This window comes from Anser anser (assembly GCF_964211835.1).
Source record: "Anser anser genome assembly, chromosome: 3".
Taxonomy (NCBI): domain Eukaryota; kingdom Metazoa; phylum Chordata; class Aves; order Anseriformes; family Anatidae; genus Anser; species Anser anser.
In genome coordinates, this window is record NC_139722.1 from 93702587 (window position 1) to 93725640 (window position 23054).

Sequence of the window (23054 nt, forward strand, 5' to 3'; positions counted from 1 at the left end):
GAGCCTGTAGAGAGCATTTGGAGTAAACTGCAGTTGAAATCTGTCCACGTAGGGTGTAACAGAGACCCAAACTCAGTGCTTTCCTGCCAATCCGCTCAGCCAGCGTGCCCAGCGGCTCGCTACACTGTGGTGGAAGGAAGGAACGAGACGCCAGGATGTCCAGTCTGCACCGGGCTTTGTCTGCCTGCATTCAGCAGGTAGCTTCATGGGGCTACATTTTTTGTCACTGTCCTTCTGCTTCCACCTTTCCCTCATCACCTGGGAGGACCTTTACAGCAGAGGTTCTCTGCTGTTTCCCTCTCCTGGGCCACAGCTGTTGAATCCATCAGGGTAACATATGCTCCCCCTTCCACAAACCAGCTTTTCACAAAAACCCTTCTGTGACTTTGAAGAAAGAGCCGGTAGACAAATTCACAGGTCTGATGTCACCGGACCCATGGATTAAGACAATGATCTCAGCAGCTGTATTTTAAATAGACAAGGCAGGAAATCGGTGTTAGCAAGGCCAGGGGTTACTCAGAGGAGAGGAAAATGAAAGCGTGGTTGAGTGTTTTTTCCATAAATAAAGTGTTCAATATTGAGTAGACATTTTTAACAATTTCTGAACTGGCAGCATGAGGGGCGGGAGGGGGTGCTTTTTGTTTTAAATATAGCTACTGATCTTGAAATACTGCTCCTCTCCCGTAGCAATTTTTAGACACAAAATGTTAGATCAGATGCACAGGTGGATGGATAGACTTTGATGTCTATGTTGGGGGCGGCTTTTGAAAAACTGCTACAGTACTCAACAGATGGCTGTATTAAAGAGGCATGCTTAATGCTCTGTTTCTTTCAGCATTATATACTGTTTGGCTAAGCTTTCAGTAAAGTACATGATGCAGTTAAAATCCCAGTGTGCGTGCACACACGTGCACAACCCCAACACCGTCCCTGCAGAAGAATCATGCATCTGGAGGAGTTGAAGACCACCATCACAGTCTCCCTTCTGCTCATTTATTAAGTACAAACAGTGTTATGAACAAGCCAGGAAAGACTGGAGCACTGAACCTAAGTTTTCATTATCCATCAAGTGGACTGTTTTCATATACAATTTATTAAAAATGACGCCTAATGATTTGATTCAGAATTTTTGCTGATGTTCTGAGCAGAACAAGTTATTTATAAATAAGGGATTCTCTTTTACAAAGAAAAGATTTCCCAGTCTTAAAATGCTGTAACACCAAAGAGAACGAAATGGACATATTCTTCTTTTTTTTTAGATTTATAAAATACCCCCATTTCATTTCAGTAAGCACCTATGCTGACAGTCTCATCAGCCACATGAATCAGTACTTTTGCCAGGAACTGGCAGCTTAGTTGCCTCAGCTGACCTTACATATGGAAGATCCCTCCCCACTCCCTCCACCCTCCCCCAAGAAGCATAATCCCCCAAACTGATAGGAAACCTTATGGTCTCAGGTCTTTCATGTATCAAAGCCAGCATGGAATGAAAAGGATTGATTCAATTCTAATTTTACATAGAACATTTATAAGTGAATGTCTAGAAACACAGTGGTATAAATACCTTAGAAACAGTCAGGCTACTAGAACAAAAGCTATGTGCATTTTCTTTCAATCTATACATAAAACTACACTTAGAAGAAAGTGGAAACTATGCAATGTCATTATACAAGTAAGCAACAACAGAGGAACAGCACAATCTAAAGTTCCTACTTTTTTTTTTTTTTTTACTGGTAGTTTTTGTACTGGTAGTGCAATTACTAGTACTCCTGTACTAGTAGTACAGGAGTTTTTAAACCATTATTCTATTGCTTTAGAAAAGCATTGCTTCTAAAAGAATTTTTCACCAAATGTCCAGAAAGATACCACATGTGAAATGCCCTTAGATATATGTAAGACTGGTCAAATCCAGCTGGATATAAAAGACATACTTGCATGCAATGAAAATAGTCTGATCACAGCAGTTCTTATTCTGACCCTCCTTTTTGACTAAAAATACTTCTCTCTGAATGCAGCCAAACATTTATATATGCAGAGAGATGCTAGGAGAAGATGTCTAAAAAGATACAATTGTTCAAAAGGACAACAGGGAACAAGGCAAGATGCAAAGTAGGAATGAGATCAAGGAGCTGATATAAAAAGAGCTTTGCTGTAACCAGGATATATTGCAAAATACATTCCTTGCACATACAGACCACACTCTCCACATGCAACAAAAGATGTAACAACCATCATTGAACAAAATGTTTGATCACTGAAGTGTTTTATCTTGGTACTGGCCTATGCTATCGTTATGGTACTTACTAAAATACAGCGTTTTAGTAGGTACAAGTAAGATTAATTGTGAAGGCACTTGAAACAACTTCTATATGGTTAAAATAATCCTTATGTGGTAGTGTATTGAGATTGGTACAATGATTGCTGGAAAATAGCACAGAGCTTGAAAAACTCCAGGCCCGAATAAAGCATATTAGTAGTCTGTTTCAGGGAACAAAAGGCAACCATCCATAAAACCAGACATACTTTCAGAGGAAAAAACCCATGCTGAAGCCATGGCCAACTTTCAGCATATTGAAGGCATTTATATAGTTTCACAGTCATTAATGGATTTTATTTTCAACACCCTTCTGAGACATTTCCCCATCTGTAAAATGAGATACTCCCAAAGGCACAAGCTAGACTGAATGACTTGCCAGAAAGTCATACAAGAAGCCTATGGTTAAACAAGAACTGAACTCTGGTCTCTGGAGGCCCAGACTATCCACTGGACCGTTTGTCCTATTCCTCACTTAAGCTTCACTTTGTCAAGCTATACACATCCTGTCTTCCTGTAATATCAGTCAGAGACATCTAAGCGCTACTTTTTTAAAACAACTTTAATGGGTACATATCTAGGAGGCAATTTCCTTTTTCTTCCATTCAGTTAATACTCATCAGTAAAAACAATCTCAAACAAAAAATTGCTGAAATATTTCTCTTCAGCATTTCCAAAGCATCACAATTCTCAGGCAACACTGAAGTAATGTTAAATTTAATCAAACTATGCAGAAGATTATGAAAATACTTTTTTAGCTTTTCCTCAAGGTTTGCTTTCTGCAAGCTTTTACTTCCTAAATGCTTTTCTGAAAAAATGAAGTTCTAAGCTCCTCCATAAGCTCACTACTTTCCTCCCATTAGGTACACACTATAATTTCCACCCCCTAAAAGATATCAATCTCTGGCAGGATTTTCTTAGTCTAAGATTTTGCTGAGGAAACCACACACACACTCTAATCTTAGAGGGATGAGGAAGATTTGAATATGCTATGTTATTATTTGGGTTGTGCTGATAGTTCTTATTTGCACATGAAGAAGATTTTGCATTCATGACCACTCTAAAGCCTAAATAATTCCATCAACACTTGGGGGTGCTCGTTTTCATTCTAGCTGGTAGCACCAGCACAGAGATTTTTTGTGCCCCATGGAGCTAACCAAGACCTGTTGTAAACAAGTGATAAACCACTATCTTCAGTGGCTCAGTGCCACATTATCACAGGTTTTCATTTGACCATAACAACAACACAAGAAAGTCATCTAAGATTAAGTGCATTGTACTTATTTAAATGCTAACTTGTCTCTTGAGAGAAATCTAAGGATTGTCATTGACATAAAACTCAGATCTGGAACAAACAATAACTAGACAAATGCATTTTCCATACGTGAACTTCCTAACAGTACAAAGGTTGAGGAAGTTTTACTCCGATGTTCCCTAGCTATACAGAATGCAAAAATACAGCAAAAAACCTTGAGTCACAAAGCTGTTTAGGATTTTGGCAACAGTAAAAAACCCAAATGGACTATATAAGCAACAGAAACAGAAAGAATTAAGTCATAAAACCTGCTTTGCACCTCTTGTTGTGATGTTCTAGGATTATCTGATATTTGGATAGCTTAAAGCATAAACCTCCAAGCACATGATCTGTCACTGCAGATGGTTATTTGAGTCATGTAGGACTTTAGAAGTCAGTATGCATTAACCCATACTGAACATAGCATAACACTGGAAAGTTTTCTCTTTGAACAACTTCTCTAAGAGAAAGGAATAAATTATTAAAGAACTAACTTTGCAAAGGCTGCGGGGTTGTCTGCTTGTTTTGAGGGGCATTTACTTCTCCAATTTCTATTGCATATTATTTCCATAAAGACTGTATTTAAAAAAAATCAGAACAGTTGTGACCTAGTAGAAAATGATTGGAGACAGAATCTGCTGGTCTTTTGTTCCTTAACTATATGTCTGGTTTTTTTCCCTGCTTCATCTTAAATAGCTATTCCAGTACCTATTTTAACTTATTTACTAGAAAATAAAACATTAACAGTGACAAACTGCAATATACTCAAAGTGACAACAGACTACACCATTTAAAAGCTTTCAAAAACACCATCGTTATTAGAACAGAAGCAAACTCCTGACGGGAACAATAGGCTAGAGGTAAGATTAAGCTTGTAAACTTTCCCCAGCCTTTGCACCAGAATCCCTAGCAAGCTCACCTAAAACTGATAGCTTTGTAATAGGCTTTGGTGGGTCAGGAAAACAGCAAAGAAAATTTTATTAAATAATATAATTGAAAATTAACAAATTTAACAAGATTCATGATTAATTACATGAGATAAACTTGACTTGTAAAGAAATTGCCTGAAAACATTGGTAATATGATGAGCAAATTTCCCTAGAATCTGCTTAACTCTTTTTTTTTTTTTTTCTTCCTCTACAGCCTCTTGCTCTTCTGGCCAAAGAAATCAGAAATCGGGTCTCTTTCAGAGCCAGTGCACTGCCACAAAGTTCAAAAATCTGCCTTTCATTACAAATGTTACATATTTGATTATTATAATTACAGAGAAACTTAACACAGCTTGCCACATTGTAATTGACCACGATGATATACATAAAAGTTAAGACATTTTGGCCACAGGGGATTCTATCATTTATTTACTTATACTTAAAAGTCAACAAAAAGACATCAAACATCTTGCATGACCTACAGAAAAGATCAAACACTTCCCAGTGCCAGACACATGTACAGACATAATACAGAACAGAAGCAGCCAGGGAACAACAAAATTCAGCTAAAATAACCACAGTGTTCAGAAATCAATTCTCAAACAAGAATCTTCCATTACTTAATATTACATACACCAATATTTAATCGCAGCATCCTGAATCACATGTGATACAACTTTGATATTCCACAACCTATTGTACCTAAGGCCTCCCAGGCTTCAGCTGAATAATATTTTTCAATGCATGGCAGTATACAGATGCGTGTTTGTGCCCAAGAACACACATCCACACACACAGAAATCACACGCTTATTTTGTGTATTACAAGGAAGAACAGCTTTTGTGGACCACTGAATTGGGACTAGAGTGTTCATGGTTCATTTTCTAGTAGAGGCCAGAATGTGAGCTTGGACAGATGGCTTTATTTACAAACAGCAAGATAGCAGAGCAGTACAAATGGCTGCAAAGGCATCAAGCAGCATGACTGCAAAAGCATCACTGCACGAAACCAAGTTTCTGACTCGCTGATCTGAAAGGAGAAAAAGACTATCTTCACTTTCTTGAAAGCTGCAGGTGGTGACAGCATATGTAAGGCACCAGGTATCACTACCCCATCACCCTCAAGAGAACCTCATTTCACCTTTCCTTCACATTGAGATACGGTACTAGAAAACTGCGTCTGTTAACAGTTACATGCCCAAACCGGTTAGGGTTTCTACATACCTGCAATAAGAATTCATGAGAGGGAAATAAATCAATGAGACATTTCTTTGTGAGCAGAAAGAGAGGTCAATAACCTTAAGAGAGCAGACTGCCTAGACTAACCATTCAGGGCATTCTGCAAGCAAACAGGTCAACTGAGAGCCAAACCAGCTAAGTGTTCCACATATGTGAGTGTGCTGCTTTGTTGGTTTAATTTAAACCAATACAGTTATTCCAAGTGTGTAAATGACTTCAGTTGATATTGCTCATTCCCCTACCTTCAAGCTATATAGTGTGTATATCCACTGCACTAGACTGTGTTCACACTAGAAATGGAGGTTGCATTATTTCAGTAGTAGTAATGAAGATAATGTACAAAGAAGCAATACAGGCCCAGAGCTAACGAAGTAGGTTGAGCAAGAGCTGAGTTTGGCTAAAGGATGCTCAACTAGACTTTGAGTGAATAGACAGTAAAACCAACAACAAAACAAAAGTCTGCATAAAGCCTTTCACTTGAAGCATCTGCTAAATGTATTTCAATAATAAAATTAAAAAAAAAAAAAAAGCAAAAACCAACAACAATCACTTTCCCCAGCAGATGGTTATTTGATTTAAGGATAAAGGAACTGCATCATGTGGTAATATCTGACCTGTAATTTCATCACAATGCTTTTCAAAATCTGTTAACGCACTGTGGCTAGTGTGGCAGCACTCTCCAGTCTGTAGTCTGTAGGGAAATAATTAGCCAACACAAAATATTTAAAAACATCTCCTACTTGGCTCATGAACATATTTTAAAATGTCACGCAACACAACTGCAACCAAAAGGGAGAGGATTACCTACACATGTAGGAATAAAATATTGAATTTCTACAACAGAGAATCAGGGCTGCAGGTAGATCGCGGCTGATTACTTCAGGTTAAAAATTGGTAAATACTGTTAAGAAATTGTTTTGTTACAGTACAATTTCAGGTGACCACTTGTTATACATACAAGCTAAACTCAGAGCTAGTACCTTTGCTCAGTCTCAGGAATCACCCCAAAATGATGGTTTAATCACACAGATATTTGATATTTCTCCTGAATTTCACTATTTTCTTTGAGTAGATGCATTTGCAACACTTCAAATAGTCATCACGAAGTAGGTATCAGCATAACACTAAGTACACGGTAAGTAGAGGACTTTAGGATTGACTGGCACTTTTCCTGGTCATATATAACAATTTGGGTGCTCTGCGCACCTTTTTCCTGTACAGTCGATTTAGTGTGTGAAGTCTCACACATTAATATATCAAAGCAACACTACCTGTTTCCTGTAAAACATATTTTTCTTCTCTTTATGGTCAAAACACTTTCCTGCACTCTTCTTCTCCTAGGTATACTATGGGAAACTTTGACAGTATACAACACAAAACACGCACACAGCATTATTGTACCAAGAATAAAGGAAATAACTGTACTGATTTTTAGACCCTAAAATTCAGGAATATTAACAGCTGGAAGATCTAAAGTAGTATAAGTTGAAATCCTTCCTACATGAGGTAAAGTAACCTCCAAAGGCAGGATATAAATAAATGCGAGGAAATTGTTATATTTAAATGAGGTGAAATTGTTCTTCATTTTCTCACCTGTTAATCCTATTCTAGTCCTATGGTTTAAAAAAATAAAAAAAAAAATAAATCTGGAACTTGCCTTCTAACCAACAACAATTGTAATTGCTTTGTTCCAGCTAGAGAGCAACAATACTTGCATATATAAAAGTAAACTAAACCAACTACTGTTTATTAGTTGGAGCTCAGCTCAGCTCCCTGGGAAGAAAGGAGAAAAGCCTTTCTTATCTGAAAGGCAACCACATTAAGTGTTCTCTCTACTTGTACTCATGATAGAAATTAATCCTCCGTTAGGAAGGAAGCTGCCTGATCCAGTGTGCTGCAAATGGACAAAGTGTACTCTCACGCTCGCTGGAACTTCCAAGTAGCTTGTTGATGATGTTCAACACCAACATCAGCTGCAAGCCAGAGTTCATCAGCACAGAGAAGAAAAATTCTGATTGGTAAATTCTTACTATTCTACTTTGCCCATTTGATTTCGACATGAATGAGATTTTTACCTCTCCTAGCTAAAGTGGCTGAAAATACAGAATATGCAGTTATGATAGGCCTGGAGATGTGCCCAGAAGCATCCTTGATCTCGGTAACCGGCTATGAATTACTGGGCTCTTTCCCCCATATTTCCAGAAAATGAACGTTTTATTTTTAGGATATATCTCTATCAACTATGAAGATTTGCTTGAAAATTCTCCAGCATCCCAGCCACTCCTCTTTCTGTGGGAAACTGGTAATTTAATGCTACAAAATCCCTGTTTTACTTCACAATCAGTTGAAGTGTACCCTGTTTGAAATTTTGGCTGAAAGTCAACCTGCCCAAGCACTGCTGAACACCAGAGAGGCTTTGAAACATACACAGCATAGTGACTGCTTTCAGTTGTGTTTCAAGTCTTGCCTTCCCATCCCGGCCAAAAGAGACGGCCACCGGCCTGGACTGTAACCACCCGGATGGCCACGGGGCCACATTTGGCAGCAATGCTGTGGACTACCAGGCAAGAAACAAAGAATGCTACTTCAGATAGGAAGAACAGAAGAAAGCTAATGAAACAGCATAATACAGAGACTGAAATATCTTCAATTTAAAAAGAGAAGTGAATGAGAAGAACAAAGGACCATGGACAGAGAGACAATCATGGGAATGTACAGAACCAAAAACACTATGTGCAGCCCAGAGGTGACATGAAGCCATCACAACCAAAGCAAGAGGAAGTAAAATAATAAGTCAAAGAGAAAGCTATGATAAAATTACTTTAAAAATGCTAAATTTTATTTTGCAAAGAGCTATATTACCTCTTTTAAACTCATTCTTAAATGTTAGAATGCTTCTTGTCACTATTTCAGTTGTCCTGCCATGTTAAAAGACCTTTGTTTTCCCCCTAATATAAGGAATAAGCTTTTTAAAAATAATAAAAAACTTCAGAACAGTTTTAAAATCAAGACACCAAAAATGTGATAACTTAAGGTTTTTTTTAATTATTATTATTTCATGGAATCACAAGCTTGTATTTTTTTATTTTTTATTTTAAAGTAACGTCTCAGGTTAAGCACCCTTTTAATTCATTGCTTTTATTAGTTAAGATATAAACTTTTTTTATTATTATTATTCATTAAGAGATAGCAGAAGTGACACAAAAATACTTATTTTCCAGTTTTGGTTTGTTTTGCTTTTTTTAATTCTTTTTTCGGCAAGCTCTAAGATGAAAGCACAAATACACAGGCTTCAAGAATAAACACTTTTGTTGGGTTAAAGATGGAAGGAAAAAGTATGTTCTACACAAATATTCTCTATGTCCTTTCACATATGTATCTGTAACCTTAGCTGCTTTACAGCAAACATGAACATTACAATAAACAAACACTGAATGATATACAAACCACAATAGTAAAACAGAATTGGCATCAGGTATTTAAACAAAAGTATCCTTCCTGGAAATAGCTCTCCTATTTAGAGCCTGCCAAGAATTGCGTTGATTCAGAAACTTTGTTCAAGCTATATCAAAAGTTAGGTTTTAAAGAAATTCAAGAGACAAAAGAAGAAAACAGATTTAAGAAAATAAAAGTGGCTTGCAAAAGTATCTTTGCTTTGTATGTTTATTTGTTAGTTTAGAATGGAGGATTTCATTCTGCCTTCACAATAGGTGACACACAATACTGCAAGCAATATTTACAGAGATTGCCTGCCATGTGGATCCATCAGCCCTTTTTCATGTTGACCACAAATCCAGAACAACATCATGCTTGCAGCCACCATCCTATGCCCCCAGACTTCACTGTCCTCAGCCCTGTCCAATTTGGGGCCTTTTAAGTAAGTCACAGGACGTGGAAAGAGACTGAAATGAGAAGAAACTTGGTGCTGTCATCATTTTAAGGTAGGGCAAGCACAGTGAGTAAGAAAGGGATTAGACTGACCATTAAACTCCATATGATGCTTCTATATAATAAATATATTTCATAGCTCCTGCCTATCAGATCTCCACCCTTGTGTAGCTTGTGATTCTCACAGGCTTTCCAGTGCCGCAAGCAGACACACTACAAGAACATGGAAGCACTGCAATTTGTCACTGTTTCAGACATCACTGAACTCTAAAGGTACAATATACTCATTTCTTTTTAATGGCAGTCACAAAGGATGCCTGTAACAGCCTGGGAACCAGATACGCTTCTCAAGTCTCAGTCCCACGCCTAAATAGCAAGAGCATTCTCTTCTTCTAAAGCAAAAGGTGATTTAAAAAAATCTTCTATCAGATAAACATTTTGCCAGCAAAGTGGCAGCTTCAATCACATTACATTATTCAAAATAGGTGTGTTCAAAAATGTAATCCCTGAAAAAAAGACAATTTTAAAATGCCGCCCAAACTTCATCTTCTTAGTTTCTTGACCAAATTTGGCCAAAAAAACCTCAGATATTTGACAGAAAACGTACAGTGCTATCTTCTTAGCCTTTTTTTTTTTTTTTTTTTTTTTAAAAAAACTGCCTAAATGAACCAGCATTTTAATTTTCAGAAGAAAACATCATTGGAACATTCTCTCTATGGTACTCTTTTTCCCTTTAGAAAGTACTACAATAAGATCTTCAGAGACCTTTTTTTTTTTTTTTTTTGGTTTAAAAACAGTTTTTGTCCTGCCCTGATGATGTTTTAGCCTCTGTTTAATTACCAGATTAGAAAGATTAATGAAGCTAATTCTGCTAAGAAACTGGCTATCCTGAAGACTACAATTATCTGTGATTCACTGGGACTTCCTCTGCAGCCTTTGCCATAAAAAACACAGAGCAACTCTGAGACTCCTCCGATGTCAGCTACAAAACAGCTACAAAACAAAGCAGAAAAGTGCATTGGCCCTTGCTACCTATGTTTAAATCCAAAAAGGAAAACTGAGGAAAGGAAAATTTAGTAGCTTGACACATGCTGCAAGGCAAGCCGTATTCCATGAGACAGACATACCAAAAGGTAACATCCTGCATACAGAGACTGCAGAAAAGGAAATGGCAAAAATTACCACTGCTAGTATAACTGCTCCTGACGACTTCGATGGCAGAGTAGAGCCCACTAGCCAGGAGTGCAATACTAGCAACAAATACATCTTCCAGTGTATGCTGCGTTAATTGGTATTTTTCTTCAGCATTTTTATTTGTGGCAACGTTTTAAATTAAATCACCTGTAGAGTTCTCACATATTAGATAAGAGTTTGACACAGAGACTTGAAAGATGCTGGCTAGACCCTTTCAAAAATCTTACTCTAGTTCCTAAACCTCTCAGACTCCTATGCTTTCCAGTACTTCCTGGATCCAGGCCTTCAGAAAAACACAACAAAAACCACCCTGACATTTATCCTGCCCCCTGTTGTAGTAGTTTGGTCGTTCCTCTTTTAGTCCATGATGAAACAGGAAGTGCAGAGTCATATATGAGTAGCTGGGATTCCTGGGGCTGGAATCAAGACAACTGAAGATCTAAAGGAACAAGAATTCTTCAGATTTACTTCTAGGTGTATAAGAACCATTCACTTCTGGTAATGGAGGATATAGCTTGCTGCCTACTTATTCTGGTATCAAGCCAAATAAAGCAAAACTAATGTCTTTTACAAAATGCTTTCAGTCTTTTCCGAGAATGTCTCAGGACAAAGGATCTGTTGCATCCTTTGCTAACTGGTTTCATTAATTTATCGCTTTTAACGTGAAAAGAAATATGTGCTTCGCTGTTCATTTTCAGCAATCTGGCTTGCCATCAGATTTTACCCCTGTCAGATTAAAAAGCCCTTTATTTTTAATGGTACTTCACATACCGAAATTAAGCAACCTCCCCTTGTTCCTTTTAAATAAACCATACCAGTGAGCTCAGAGTTTCTCCATGGAAAGACTTTCCTCTAAGATCTGACTTCTATGAGCTCTGCTATTGAGCTGCTGGGTTACCCTGGGCACTGAACTTCACACTCACCTCCAGCTGCGTATTTTACCTTCTGTTATTTTTCTTATAATGAGTACAAATTCTAAGAAGCTCAGGCTCTCCCACAACACATTTATGCAATTATACTCTGATCTCCTTACCATTATCTACATCGGAATTTATGAGTTCTAGGTATGCTACCATATTAGTAATTTTATTTGAACTGCTAAATTGACTAGGAGTAATCGGCCTTTATGGATGCCTACTGATAAGCTATTACTTACTTCAGTGTCACTGTGCATATCAGTTTCCAAATGCAATGACCCTTAACACTTGATTTACAGAAAAATCTCCATTTGGGTTTTACGTTATGAGGCTTTGCAATTCTAATTCCACTCAGGAGAGGGCAGAGATACAGCTCGCAGCAAGATAAGTCTATCTGGCCTTCAATATACTTTTTGTCTCAATTTCCAACCAAACAGTTTCTAAAACATTGACCACCCATAATCTTTGTATGTGCAACCTACAGAGGAAGGAGGAATAATTTCACAGCTGGGGGAAGTGTCACAAAAAAATCTGTAATCTGAAAAGAGCATGAAAGCAGGCAGGATAAGCTGCTTTAGGAATGCATCTACATTTTGGATACCCTTGTTCCTTCATGTCTGGCTGGCCTACAATTTCCTTAAGCAGCATCCCACACAGTTTTCAAAAATGTCAGATTTGGAAAGTCCCGTAATCATTTACTACCTAGTCCTACCAAAGTTTGTTTCAAAACTCCCTCTCCAGTCTTGCATGAGAAAAAAAACCTGATCTTAAAAGGTTACCTGAAATGGGAACTACATATTTGCATTTTTGGCTAAAATAATTGAAACCGTTCCCAAAGATCTGACCAGAGAAATAGCAAGAGTCCCTTTACTGCGGAGACTTCAAAGACAGAATCGGAAGGAAAGTTACCTTTGCATCATGGGAAGAAAAGCTTTTTGGTATTATTTTATTATTCTTTTATTATTATTTAAAATGCACTGATTTTTTTCCCTTACTAGTAATAAAGATGAAAATGATTCATGCACAAGTATGACCTTGTTAACCATCAGGGCAAACCCCCTTTAAATAAGGCTCTCTAGGGAATCCTATAGATCTCCAAGATGTCTGTATAACATGTCTGAGTGTGAGTTTTGGACTGTTTCCATTCCTGATTCTCCAACCCTAACTGATATGTTGCTTGTGACTCAGTCAAATATGTTGCATTTTAACTTTTCCCAGGAGTCTACAGAGTTTCTCTTTTGGATTGTTTCAGATTTCATTCTCTGCAAAGCAGCTGCTCTTAAAAATGCCTTCAAATTATCCAACTCCAAAATCAATTCCCCCTCTAGAAATTCAAAATACATACAGTGTGAATGCTAATGAAGTTGCTAACTATTGAAGATAGTGGGTAGTAGATAGTGGAATCTAAAAAAAATTTTAAAATAAAAATGTTAGTATTCTCATGATCTGGCTCAAATAGTAGTTGGTACTCAGACATGGAGATTTGTGGACTCATTCTGGGTAATTTGGTCAATTTTCTTATGTAGTCCTTAAAAAACAGGAGAGAGAGATTGTGTAGCATTGGAACTATATCTTCAGAATGGAAGGAATACAATTGGATAGCATTTTCCATATACCTGAGGAAATTCTGGAAAAACGATGCAATTACCACTTTACTGTTAGGGTTTCTTTAAGATCCCAGGTTAACTTACTTTTTTTTGGCAAACCTAATGAAGAACAGGTAAATTCTGTACCCTGACTTGCAATTTGTTCTCATTTTCATCTTGGATCATTTAAACAGAAATTAATTTGTTTTAACACCATGAACAATCCCAACAATATCTTTGGAACACTGCCAGATATTTTAGAAATAGTTTAATGAAGGTTTCCTCCACTTAACGACACAGCTGAATACTCTCTGCCTAATCTGGCAATGAAGAGAGCTCATTGCTCTGGGAACAGTCAGGCACCTACATGAATCCAAGTAACTTATATAAAACAGATATACCCTGAAACACCCTACAAGCAGGCAGAAGGCACGACTTGTCATCCATACTGGATTCTCCTGATACTCATTTCACTTCTCAGCAAATTGTAGCCTTTTATTAAAGGAAGGCAATGACAGCTTTTCTGACTCCTGCCATATATGTACCACAAAGTAAGCAAACTTCTTACTTTGCTTTGCTCTCTTAAACAATATCAAAGGAAGAAACTGGACCTCTCTGACTCAGAGAAGTATGAACCTAAGACCTGACTACTTTAACTGAATTTATTTATTATCTTTTAAATGAGGTAAGGTTCCAATGCTCTTCTCAATTTTTCATATAAAAAACACACAGTAAAAAAATACAAGCAACGTCAAACATGCTAACATTAAAAGCAAGAGAGAGAGAGATTAGGTCACCTACTGTACAGGCATGTTGCAGATTTCACAAGCTGTAACGAACATTTTTTTGCAGGAAAAAGTAATAATGAAATAAAGATAACACATTCAAAGTGAAATTAGCACCACTTTGAGCCATGACAGTTTAGCTGCACAACCAACGCTTCTCAAGGATTTTTCAGGTACAAAATTACCTAAGAATTGATGAATCAATACTTCATTGAGAATTATTATCACAGCACATGGCTTTGATTTCATAACCATCAAGGAAAGCACATCATAAATAAATATATATATATAAAGATATCTGTTAAATGCTGGAAACTTAATTCTGAGTGTTCAAGAATCAGTTCATTCTGGGAACTGCAGTCCAATTAACTTACATTAGAGGAACAGCTACTTCAAATACCTCCTACTCTGACTCTCGAATTCCTTTTTTATTGTAGCTTTTGCAAGGAATTTCAGCAGCTATTTAGAAATATATTTTTATACCAAAAGATTTCAGTAGCTAAGAATAAAAGTTATTACTTGCATCTGATCATTACTACACAAGTCACTTTTAGAAAATGACTATGTCAAGCTTTCTGAGGGCTGTAAATCACTTATTTCTGTACCACATCAATATTCAGTAGTGTTTTTTTTTTATAATTAGGCATGTTTATTAACTCACTAAAATTGTAATACAATATATAAAAACATGGCTTCCTTCTCATGTGGCTAAGCATGCAGATCCTATGTCAAACCAAACTATAGGCTTTATACTCAACTACTTATCCTTCTTTTACCTCCCCTTACTTTGTGCATAAATCAGGAGAATTGCAGAGCTCTCACTGCAAGAAACTTTATGAAGAATCAAGTTTAACGGTAGTGTAAGAGCTTTGTGATGGATCATGCACTGAAATGTTGCTAGCCTATGGCAGCTCTGCCCTCCACACCAAATGTAGATGACAGTGTAAAACCATCTATGAAGAGAAACTGAAAGCTCCTAAAACATTCACTCTGCAGATAGCAGGTCCTTCCAGAGAGCTTTGAGACATTATTTGAGACTGAAAGAAGCTTTTGGAGAATATGGCAGTGCCCTTGGCTGCAGCCTGGAAAGGATGAGCAAATTAATCTTTAGAAACAAAACAGATGAACTCCAGTGATACCCCGAAGTTAAAGAGATGCCCAAAAGCTAACTGACAAACCTCCTACTGATTGTAGTTTCTAATAGATTGGTGTCAGTGACTGTGTTTTTTTTTTGTTTTTTTTTTTTTTGCGCTGATGGTTCTAGCAGACCAACTTTCAACAGGCATCCCAACAAGGTTTGGGCTTGGTCATCCAAAGGTATTAAAGAAGAAAAACAAAAAACAAAACAAAAAAACCCCTACCTGCAATACCTCAAGGCTCCATGTTTACTGGAAAGGTATGTGAGGAGAGATAGAAAGGAATGCTAGAAGATGCTCTTACTGGCACAATATTTAGTTTCACTCTCCTAAATCACACCCCTCTCATGACCACCTCTGTTACTGGAGAGCAGGTCTACAAAGAGAGGTGCATCTGTTGAAAACAGGATAAAAGGCTGACACACTCCAGAAAAGGATGTTGTGTCTCTCTGGAAAACTGGACACTCATTGCAGAAGAATCATGTCGTTATCTATCTCAAAGTTACTCTCCTTGAAAATGTCCATTACTGCAGTAATGGTTATAAGCATGCCATGCTTTCCTTCTGTTTTACATTCCATTATTTGTGCAGTATTGATTTTACCAAGTGTCACTAAATGGATGACACAACAATAAAGATGCCGTGCAATGATAGTCAGGGATACTTTTATCCCTCAAGTATATTGCAAACCACACGCAGCCATCTCTGGACAGCAGCAACAGAAGGATACAGAGTAGCTTTCAGAAGACAGAAATTTCAACATGAACGCTGAATGAAGTCCTACTTTAAACTTTACCACAGAATCTTCAATATAATTTCAATGCTGCTGTGCTAGATCTGCCAGAAAAAAAAAAAAGAAAAAGAAAAAGAAAAAAAAAGAAAAAGAGAGAGAGAGAAAAGAGAAAAAGAAAAGCTTCTTAGCTTCTTTTTAAAATGTATTAATTTTATCAGGCTCAAAAAATGAAGGTCTCAGTAGACCTGTATTTGAGTGTGCCATTCCAAACCTAAGGTTCAGTTATTCTTCTTATTCCTTCTATAGGTGTATGCATCCTACAAATGCTATTAATAGAATACCTTGAAACTGTAAAAAATGAAATTACATATTAAGATAGATTTTGTAGAGCAGATTAAAAGTTGGGATTTATACTTGCTACTTGAAGACGACCAGACACTGAGCAGAGATATAAGCTGTGGTTTCTACAACGTATAAAAACCCCTGTGCTTAATATACCAGTTACCAAAAATTGGCAGCTAAAAATTCAATCCAGTTTCCTCTTATGGAAATGAATCCAGATTTGGCTTATATTTCTTACCTTAAGAGCAGTGTACATAAGCATCAATTTTAACTCCTCAAAGTAAGATAAATGTAACTAACTCCCACATACAGCAATCTTCAGAAATCATCTCCCATGTGGAAAAACACTATAATCTATTTATTCTCATGAAGTTGCATTATTCTCATAATACAAGTGCAAATTCTTGGAGGATAGAGGATGAGCAACTGAAAATAAGTAACACAGATGGAAAATAATACCAGCCACTACAACTTCAAAGAACAGAAAATATGGATCACCATGCACAAGCCAAGCTCACATCCCCAACAGACAAAATCCCAGAATATGAGAGGCCTAAAGAGATTTTCTGATTTTCTTCTTTGCAGTTTCAGTTGTGCCACGTTTTTGCTGTTTTGCAGTCACATAATTCCTGTGCAAACTATCTGATATTTATAATCTGTTACAATCTCTAAATTGTAACAGTTAATAAATAATACTACTGTAAAAGTCACTCAGTCTTGGACTCTGAGCAAGAGACTCCATTATGAGTCTCTTAATAGATCAGTCTCAATGTACCTACTAAAAACACATTAGAAAACAATTAAGATGCAAATCTGCTTGATCCTTATTTGGCAGAACTAGTACTACTAATTGCAGCCTCTGTACCCACTGAATTCCTTTGTTTCTAAAGTTTCAGATAAGCACTGTTACTGAAGTTTCAGATAAACACATTTTGCACTGCTGTGTTACAAGCCAGAAGATTCAAGGAAGATTTCAAGATTTTTTTTTCTTATGTTTGTCTTATTTCTCTACTGTAATAGGGCACTTAAAAAAAATAAATAATAAAATACGTAGAAGAAATGCTTGTCTTCCCTTAAGAGAAAGCTGCTGAGGAATCTCTTATTACAGGGGAAAATAAAAACTAAAACACATAAAAAAACATTCTGCAACTTTTATAGGAACTACATGATTTGATCCCTTCTACACAAAACTAGTTACATTTCCTGGCCCACCAAAACAGAGCCTGGGATACACAAAGTCTTTGATTTATACACCTGGAGCTGAGAATACTCCCTTTACAAGAAGCCTGGTTTCCCCTAGGTTGGCTGTTCTTTCTTGATAAATTGCCAGTGAATTACCTATTGCTTTGGAGAACATCTGTTACTGTTCCAGAACCTCACAATCACTTACATATCCATGACTAGTTGCCACATAAATGAAGTTTTAAAATTGCTTGTCTATTCAGAGCATGTGTTAGGAAGAAAAATGAAAGGGAAACCTCCCAAACGTTAAAACCATGCTTTGTCTTTGATATTGTTAGAAGCTGTTTACAACAGAGAGAAGGAACAAAATTACTTCTGAAACTACCATGAGGAATAAAAATAATTGGAAACTAATCCTTATATCAAAGAGAAACAACACTAATTTGGGTATGCTGCGATCTCATCGGTTCTTATAGCATGTTTTAATTACCTAATCTGAACTCCAGCACAAATTCAAATGCTGGATTAGGTCCTGTAGCTTTCACACCAAAAGAATAATTCTGTGATTCAATCTTACAGTTCTCAGGATGAGCATGACAGTTAAGACAAAACAAACAAACAAAAAATACAACAAACAAACAAAACCACCAAAAAGTAAAGGCACAGGTTGTAGACTATAAAGAAACTCGAGTTGATTTCTTCATGAAGAAATAGCTATCTATATAACCAAGATTTTTTTTTTTAAATTGAAATGCCTCTTTATGACAGACTCGCTGATTAAAGACTAAGTGCTGTTTTGAAAGTAAACACGTGACTGGAGTCTGTGATATTTTTTGCCCATGGCACATAACAGTAAATTATCTCTTTACATGATAGCCATCCTAACAAATCCCAAATAGTTTAAAGAAATTTATGTTGTTTACAGTAAAAAGAAAAGCAATGTAGGAGTGAAAAAAAGACACGTTACAGAGTTCTAGGAAGCAGCAGAAACCTCCTTCCCATCATACTTCTCCCCCTGGAACACACATCTTCATAGGAGATTTGACACTAGACAAAGAGTCAGTGAAGCAGAACATCTGAGAAAGATTGTTTCAAGTGACAAAAGCTGCAAAACACAAGTGATACACCACCCACAGCAAAAGCAGGAAAGAACCAAACTTCATTAAGACCACAGTACTAGAAGACAAGCTCTAACATGCTATTCATGCTATGCTTTGACAAAGGAAAACTAGAAGTGTCATTCATATCTACATTTGGACAATTTTCACTTGAAATTAACCAAGGTTACATTTTCAACACGTACCTAGAGGATCAAGAGCTCAAAACCCCTTGAATTGTGCCTACACACCCTCAACACACCTTTGAAAAACAAAAAAGCAACCCAAAATAGCACTGAGGACCTGGGCCAGGAATACTGACCTCATTCCAAGCTGAATCAGATGCTTGCAATGTAGCATCCACCTCTTCTGCCAACAGTGATTTCAGCTCAGTAGAGTAGCCTAGGTCAAGTGTTACAAGACAAGGAAGACCCTCAACAAGAGTAACAAATAATCTCTGCAGTAGTAATGTTGACGGGTGCCCGTGAGAACTTGTAGCCCATTTGGCAGCCAGAGGATAAAGCACCCACCGCCTGTTCTGCGAACTGGTGTATCTGGTTTTGTTCCTTTTCTTGGACACCATTCACAGGTTTCTGTTGCTTTGTCTCCCTAGGTTTTCAGTATAAGCATTTATTTAATCCCACTAATGAATTAGTGGGATTTAATTTTAGACGCTGCATGAGAAAACAAACAGGAAATTTGGAAAGGGAAAATCTGTAGCAGTTGTATTTTATCTTAAAAGCAAACAGGAGAAATTATGATATACACCTTTAACTAGGAAACTGAAAGATGGCTGAACCAGTTTACAAAATACAGCTTTCTTCATATTTTCTATCACCAAATTTATAGCGTATTAGAGTGTAGATCAATGTTACTAACATGATTAATGTAAAGTGGTTTTATCCATTTGCACTGCTTAATCATCAGGCAAACTAGCTCAAGTAAGTTAAAATGGTAAAAGTGAAATGCTATTATTTCAGCAGAAGAAAATTTATATTTTTATACCCAGCAAAAGTTTTAAACTATCAGAAGCTCCTGAAGTGAATGGCATCAAGTACCAGATGACAGCAGAAGCACTGGGACATCACACGTGCATGACAAGGTATGGAAAGAAAGCATCTCTCTGTAACTTCACAGATCCTGCACACCATCTGTGGTGTGCATGCATACACACATGCACACGTGCACGCAGAGCATATTGAGACTCTCTCCCATTCAGAACAATTGCTTTTTTTTTTTCCTGATGGTACGAGCAGTTTATTCACCAAGAGCCTCTGTGCCAGAGCAGAGCTATGTTTGGCCTGCCTCTATTCCCTTACACTGGGGTCAGTGACAAGTAATTTCAAGCAAACTAGAAAAAGTACATGCTTAAGCTAGTGTGGACTGAGCTGAAGTTGGCATGAATATCATTAGCAGCACACGAATGTAGGAACAAACGTATATATCCAAGATTTCTTACTCTCACCAGGACTCAGCACTCAAGAGCCATTACTAGCCAGCTGGCTGTCCTTCCATATCAATCTCTGCAACCTCCAGAGGCATTTCAACTTATAGCAGAATTAAAAAGCGTTGTTTCCACTTTTCTCCCTCAAATAACTACAGCAATATTTCTGAATCTACTGAGACAGTTTCTTAAAGATTTCCTACTTGAAAAAGACATACACTATGCAAATTATACATACCTTCCAGAAAGTAACTATTTAATTTTATGATTAAATATTAATTCTAGCTCTACGACATGAGATATTTGACAAACAGCTTTGATATAGTAGTAACTAAAAGAAACCCTCATACTCTTATGGTTTATTGTGTCCAAATATCAAAATCCATAATACTGTCAGAGGTTTACTTTTATAATCTTGATTAAAATTCCACTTTTACACTGAAGCTTGTCAGGGAGGGAAGAGGGGAGGGGATTTTAGTACTAGAATTAGTACTACTTTTCTTGCACTATTTCTGTTTAGTGTTAATTTAGTTCTATGCTAATCTATGGAATACCACTTGTGAATAGGTCAAAAATTTCTTCTCATATTATCAACAGAATGGTGAACATGAAAGACAAAATGAAATCTTTCATGGTTCTCTAGTATTTTTTTCTATATCCCACTCTACCATGATGACTTGGAACAAATAATATTTGAAGCATATATCAGCTTTTAAAGGATGGTTAAATTACATTGAATTAGAAGTCCATAATATTTATAAATCCTCATGCAAATGTCATATCCCAGGCCAATAATTAATTGTAATTAATCAAAGTGTTGAGGGAAGAGAAAAAAAAAGAAAAAATTCCAACCAATCAAGAGCTCCATGAGCTCTTGATTCTTCTCTGAGCTCCTCTCCAACAACTGATCCAAGCTACTGATCAAATGATGCACAGTGTTTTCCCAATGGTGCTGCTATGCCCAATGAATTTCAAGGTCCTTGTTTTCATTCCAGACATAACATTTGCACCACAACAGCTTTGTGCTATATCCTCCATCCTTTCAGCCATGTGGATCCTTGAGGTACTGTTTTCCCAGTTTTACTGGAGGGCAAAGAGTTAAAAGAGGTTTTTGAAAGCAGTTGGCTGATGTCGTGATGTTCTCCAGCAGCCTGAACAAACAGGAAGCCCGGAAATGAGTGATAATTGTTAAATAAGAGCTCTTAAAACACCTGCTTAGCTCTAACTGCTAACTATTAAACCATTATAAGAAGTTAAAAACAAAATCCCCCAGAGAGCTTTCCACCTGCTTTCCCCATCTATTTTCTTAATTTATACAATGAGATATTCAGAAACACCCAGTGGATTTGGAGGCACAACTCCCTCCAGAACCAAGCCGACCTACAGGCTTGTGTATTCAGTGACTCCCCTGAAGCAACATGGGTGCTCGTATCACTTTGCCTTTCAGTGACACATGTACATTTTAAGTCATCTTGGATTTTGTGAAATTTCCACCCAAAGTTATTCCGAACGTGTCTGTATGTCCTTCTTTCATGGACAGACTGTGTAGCCATTCATCCTAAACAGAGAGGAAGCTGTTTTCCAGCAGGACCAGGAGAGCAGAAGTAGGCCATTTTGTATGGCAATTAAGGGAGAAGTAAAGGATTTTCAAGTCCAAGCTGGAAAGGCGTGGACCTTCCCTGCCATTCAACTCAGTGGAAAGGCTTTCTGCATTGTTAAGGTCAGGAATGCAGACAATCACATTTAGTTAGCTCATTTTTTAAACCATGCAAAATTTAAAACAAGCAAATAAAAAACATACAGAAAAAAGTCATTTATACAATATCAGTTCTTTGAATAAAGAAGTACAAGCACCAAACAACAAAAAAAATATAGGTGCTTGGACTGGTGCCACATCTGTTACATCTGTTCTGTCTTCTTTGCAGAGTAGCAGTGCATTTTCTATGAGGGTTATGATGGCCACTCATAATTCTCTTGCATTTCATACAAGCACATTTTATTACATTAAAATTAATACTTCTGAAATATCAAAATAATTCTTTGATTTACACATCTTTATAAACCTTGTTTCCTCAAATATCCTTGATAAACCAGTTCTGAGGATTAAGAAGAAAATTCTCTCCCCAAATTTCCAATAAGAACATAGAAAGCTAAGGAAAAAGATGAGAATTAATCTATTCTAAAGAATATTTACAATTCCATTGTCAAAAGAATGATCTAATTTGCAACTAATAGTCCCTCCATGCATTAGACAACAAGCTTGTTTTCTCCAAGCAGAAGTTAGATCCATTGCCACTGTATTGGTTTTCAGTCAAAAGAAAAGTTAGAATTTAATTTCCTTTCTTCTCCAACAATCGAAGTTACAGAAGTACAAAATGGTGCAGAACGAAGCATGTGATTCCAAAAGAAACGTGAGCAGCTTATCAGGACTTAATCATCAGTAATTTGCACTTTTACGTCACCCTGGTAACTATGACAAGTCAATTTGCTATCCATCTCCACTTACTGTGAAAAATAATTATTTACAACATTTTTGGTTAAGTTCACATAGTTGTATGCCTGTCATTTTCTAAAATCTCGTAAGCTGATAATTTCTCAATAATTCTACATTACTGTCTATCTTCTTTAAAAGCTAGAATTTAAAGTAAACGTACATTTGGAAAGATTATCAGCCACATTACCACAGCAGTTTGGGAACAATTTATTAAACATTTGTGCTATTAGCCTAACCAGAACAATTTAAACTACAGCTACACTACACTGCAACCCAAAAACCCATTGGCTCTGTGAAATGGCAACATGACAGGAACAAGGCCAGAAAAATTTTGCTTTTTAATAAAAAAAATAACAACTGAAAGAGTTCTTAGTTTTAAATTCCTATACTTCACCCTGCACAAAGCAAGTAAAAAAAATAAACCAGAACTTAGTTTATACAAACAACTCTAATCTACAAATACAAAACAACGTAAGATTTAT

At 36.9% G+C, this 23054-nt stretch overlaps 1 protein-coding gene and 1 long non-coding RNA gene across 5 annotated transcripts in view; one reads left to right on the forward strand and one right to left on the reverse strand.

The window, feature by feature from the left end:
• Positions 1-23054, reverse strand: part of PRKCE (protein kinase C epsilon) — a 292845-nt gene that overhangs the window by 191319 nt on the left and 78472 nt on the right. The gene's annotated exons all lie outside the window — the stretch shown is intronic.
• Positions 1-23054, forward strand: part of LOC310897948 — a 79224-nt gene continuing 56170 nt past the window's right edge. Inside the window, exon 1 of the long non-coding RNA XR_014582815.1 lies at positions 1-23054. This exon is cut by the window's right edge and continues 44439 nt beyond it. This is a non-coding gene — a long non-coding RNA (uncharacterized lncRNA).